The following is a 4380-nucleotide window of genomic DNA, read 5'->3' on the forward strand; positions in this document are numbered from 1 at the left end:
CTTCTTCTTCCACTCGTACATCTGCTTCCCATAGTTGTCCATAACTTTATGGACAAAATGTTATAGATAGAGAGCGTATCATCGGAATTCCAGTTGAATTCTTGCTGAAATAGTTTAAAAATAGTTTTTAAGCACAAAATATAAATAGTTTAATAATTACAAAAAAAAGTTTTAATAAATAAAAAAAAGTTTAATAAATATAGAAAATAGTTTAATAATTACAAAAAAAAAGTTTTAATAAATAAAAAATAGTTTAATAATTAAAAAAATAGTTTTAATAATATTAAAATGTTTAATAAATATAGAAAATAGTTTAATAATCACAAAAAATAGTTTTAATAAATAAACAATATAAGTAAAAAAATTTGAATACTTACCGCAAACTGACGAAACCACAGATGCTGCTTCTCGGGGGAAGTGAGTGAAAGTCGGATGTCCCTTGTCGAGGGCAGAGTACATCATACGGTTGATCCATGCGCTGATCCCGTTCCGGATCGGTTGAACCTAATAAAAGAACAAATTATTAATAATCAATCAAATTTAAGGAAAAAAATTTAAGTTTAATTACCATGTATGACCATGTCCATGTGGATACTCAGTGAGATAGGGAAGATGGTCACGACCGGGCTGTCGAACCAACTGCGCAACACTCATCACTCCCGGAGGACCCGGAGGAGCAGGAGCGGGTGCAGCAGCGGGAGCGGGAGCAGCAGGAGCGGGTAATGGAGAGGGAGATGTATGGTAGGAGCTGTGGGGCGAAACGGAATCCTGAACATGGCTGGACGAACCCCGAGACTGGCTCCCCATACCACACCGGCTACGACGCTGGCGAGGCCGGGTCTGATCATCATTAGACCTGTAAATTAAAAAAAACATATTTAAAAATTAGTTCTAATAATTTAAATTAAAAAAAAACAGTTTAAATAAAAAATAGTTAAAAATAGTTTTTAATCAAAATAATAAAAAAATAAAATAGTAAAATAAAAAATATTAAAAAAAAAATAAAAAAATAAAAAAATTTTAAATAAAAAAATAGTTTAAATAAAATTAAAAAAAATAGTTTAAAAAAAATATGTTAAAAATGTTAATAAAAATAGTTTTAAATATTTAAATGTTTAATAAAATAGTTTATAATAATTAAATGTTTAAATTTAGAATTTAATTTATATATAATACATAAAACGTTTTATAACCACAAAAAAATGATTTTAAATATTATATATATGATTTTTAATCTTAAAAAAAGTTTTATAGATTTTAAAAATGTTTAATAAATATATAAATGAATTTAAAATGCAAAAAATAAGATTTTATATACAAAAAACGTTTTCAATATATATATAATTACAAATTCGATTTTTATAACCACAAAATTAATAAAAACTAAAAAAAAAAAAATTCAAATCAAGTGAAATACATAATCAAACTCGATTTTACACAAATCTACCATTCAACCATTCACCACTAAAAATCTATAAATCTCATTCCAAAATCATCAATCTACTTAAAACCCAAATCTAACCTAAGAGAGTGGGATAGGGTTCATACATGAGGATTAGGGTGGAAATCGCGAGGGAGAAGAGAGAAAGCGCCGGAAATCGCAAGGGAGAAGAGAGGAGTCGACGAAATCGCAGGGGAAAGAGAGAGTGCGACGGAGAGAAATGGGGAAGAAGGTCGGGCTCGACCTAATAAAATGAGGAGTCCGACGGAAACTATCCATCGGAATTTCCTCGGAAATATTTACTATATCCGTCGAAATTTCTTCGGAAATCATTAATTCAATTTTCGCGAAATATTTGGCGGCTTGGTTTACCCGGTTAAATGAAAATATTCCGAGGAACCAGGTTTCCTCGGAATACCCTCGGTAATTACCGAGGAAATTCTGAGGAACCAGGGTTTGGGGTTTCAAAACATCGATTATTTTCACCGTATTTCATTTCTTATACAATTATAATGCATACCATTGAGGATTCTTTGTATAGATGATCATAAACCGTGAAATAACAAAATTTCAAAAATAATTGTAAGTATTCCCTTTACCGTTTGTTAAAGTGTATAAGTGTTTCTCTTATGTTGTGTGGTTTTCGTTCATGCAATCGTAAAAGTGTTTGTTATTGGGTAAAACACCAAAGTTTGACTTCATAATCTGGTTAAGACACTTAATGAAGGTTATATACGTGTTATTCAATCTGCAAAACGTTGTTTTCGGTTTAACCCCTAGTTCCTCAGAATTTCCTCGGAATTTTCCGAGGGAATTCCAAGGAAAAGAATGTATAATCAAATCCCTAAATCGACAAGATCTATTCCGAGGAAAACCTATCTGCCCTCGGAATTTCCTCGGTATTTATATTTAAAAAAAAAAAAAAAGGTCGACGCTAGTCTGTTTCCGAGTCGTCAACACCAGATGAATCTGAATCTGGATCTTGGTGAAACTCTCCAATCACTGGTTCATCCTCTACGTGAACGGCGGCTTCCTCTCCGAAGACGGTTAAATCGACTACAAGGCCAACTCCCCTAAATCTTCTGCTGCACTTAAGTTGCCGGATGTGCTTGGTTGTAGTGGGTCTTCCAGCTCAGAACTTCCCTGAACTCGGCCTCTCGGGTTGAGTCTTGTAACAGTAACCCATGGATCATCTCTGTTCCTTACCCGGGGGTACTTGATATAACAAACCTGATCGGCCTGAGAAGCAAGAATGAAAGGATCATAATATTGCAGCTTCCGTCTCGAATTTACTGATGTAACACCAAATGCATCTGTTCTCACACCTCGATCTGGAGTGTTGTCGTGCCAATCACAATAGAAAACAGTACATCGCAATCCAACCATGCCCAAATACTTGATTTCCAAAATCTCATGTATGTGTCCGTAGTATACATCATCTCCTGATGCAGAACAAACACCAGCATCATAAGTCGTACTCGAACGTCTCCTCTTCTGAGTTGTGAATGCATATCCTCGAGTACAAAATCTCGGATATGACTTCATAACAAAGTTTGGTCCAACGACCATCTCGCGTATCAAATCGTCAAATGTTTCACCTCTGGCCAAACCAGCACTCACATAAGTAAACATCCATCCACCAAATTCTCTCTGCTTCATTTCTTCTAGTTCGTCCTCTGTGGCGTATCTATATTCGAACCGCTTTTCTGCCATGAAAATCCTCTCATATTAAAGAACATCTTCGCAGTTGGTGAGTAAATATGTTTGCAAATGACTGCGCTCCTGATCAGTAAGTCGACGGTCCTTTGGTTTTCCGCTAAGTCGTGCAACGTCTGTGTGAAAATGTCTGGAACCTTCCAATGATATGTTGCCCGTTCGCCTCTATCATCATGCCGAGCAGGTCTTCTGTTTTTGGTCTGAACTTCTGCTGGAAAGTAGTACTCGGCAAAGTTTGAAGTTTCTTCATTGATCATCTGTGCGACTATAGAACCTTCCACCCTACTTAAATTTTTCACCATCTTCTTCAAATGGAACATATACCGCTCATACAGATACATCCATCTATACTGCACAGACCACCAAGTTCCAATTCTCTTACCAGGTGAATAACAAGATGCTCCATAACATCAAAAAATGAGGGAGGAAATATCTTCTCAAGGTTGCACTGAATCACGGCTATGTTAGTCTTCAAATTTCAATACCTTCAAGAGTCACTGATCTTGTGCATAAATCGCGGAAGAAACACACCCTTATCCCTGCAATTGCTTCAAGACATTTCGTGGTAATAGTTCCTTGAAGGCAAACGGAAGGAGGCGCTGCATCATTACATGGCAATCATGGCTTTTCAAGCCAGTAAACTTTCCTTCCTTTCTGTCGATACAGTTACGCAAATTAGATGCGTAACCGTCTGGAAATTCCACATTGTTTGAAATCCAATCAAAGAACGCATCCTTTCCCGCTGCATCAAGTCGGTATATGGGAAAAGGAGCCCTACCATTCTCATCAACATGAAGTTCTGAACGAGCACATATATCGACTAAATCCAGTCTTGACTTCAAATTATCCTTTGTTTTACCTTGAACATTAAGGATCGTGTTCATGAGATTGTCAAAAAAGTTCTTCTCAATATGCATGACATCTAAATTATGCCTTAGTAGATGATCCTCCCAGTATGGCAGATCCCAAAAATTCTTTTTTTGTGCCAGTTATGTAGGTTTCCAACACCATCTACCGGAAAACGCTCATGTCCACCGACGTCTGGCGTCCTTTCTGCACCAAAATCTCTAAGTTGTGTCTTCAAATCTTCCCCACGAATTTCCGGAGGTGGACTGTCAAACACCCTCTTGTTCTTCGTAAACAAATTCCTACTTCTACGATATGGATGATCTGGTGGTAGAAATCTCCTGTGACAGTCAAACCAACACGTTTTCCTTCCGTGT

Source organism: Brassica napus, unplaced genomic scaffold (assembly GCF_020379485.1).
Source record: "Brassica napus cultivar Da-Ae unplaced genomic scaffold, Da-Ae ScsIHWf_2354;HRSCAF=3039, whole genome shotgun sequence".
NCBI classification, from domain to species: domain Eukaryota; kingdom Viridiplantae; phylum Streptophyta; class Magnoliopsida; order Brassicales; family Brassicaceae; genus Brassica; species Brassica napus.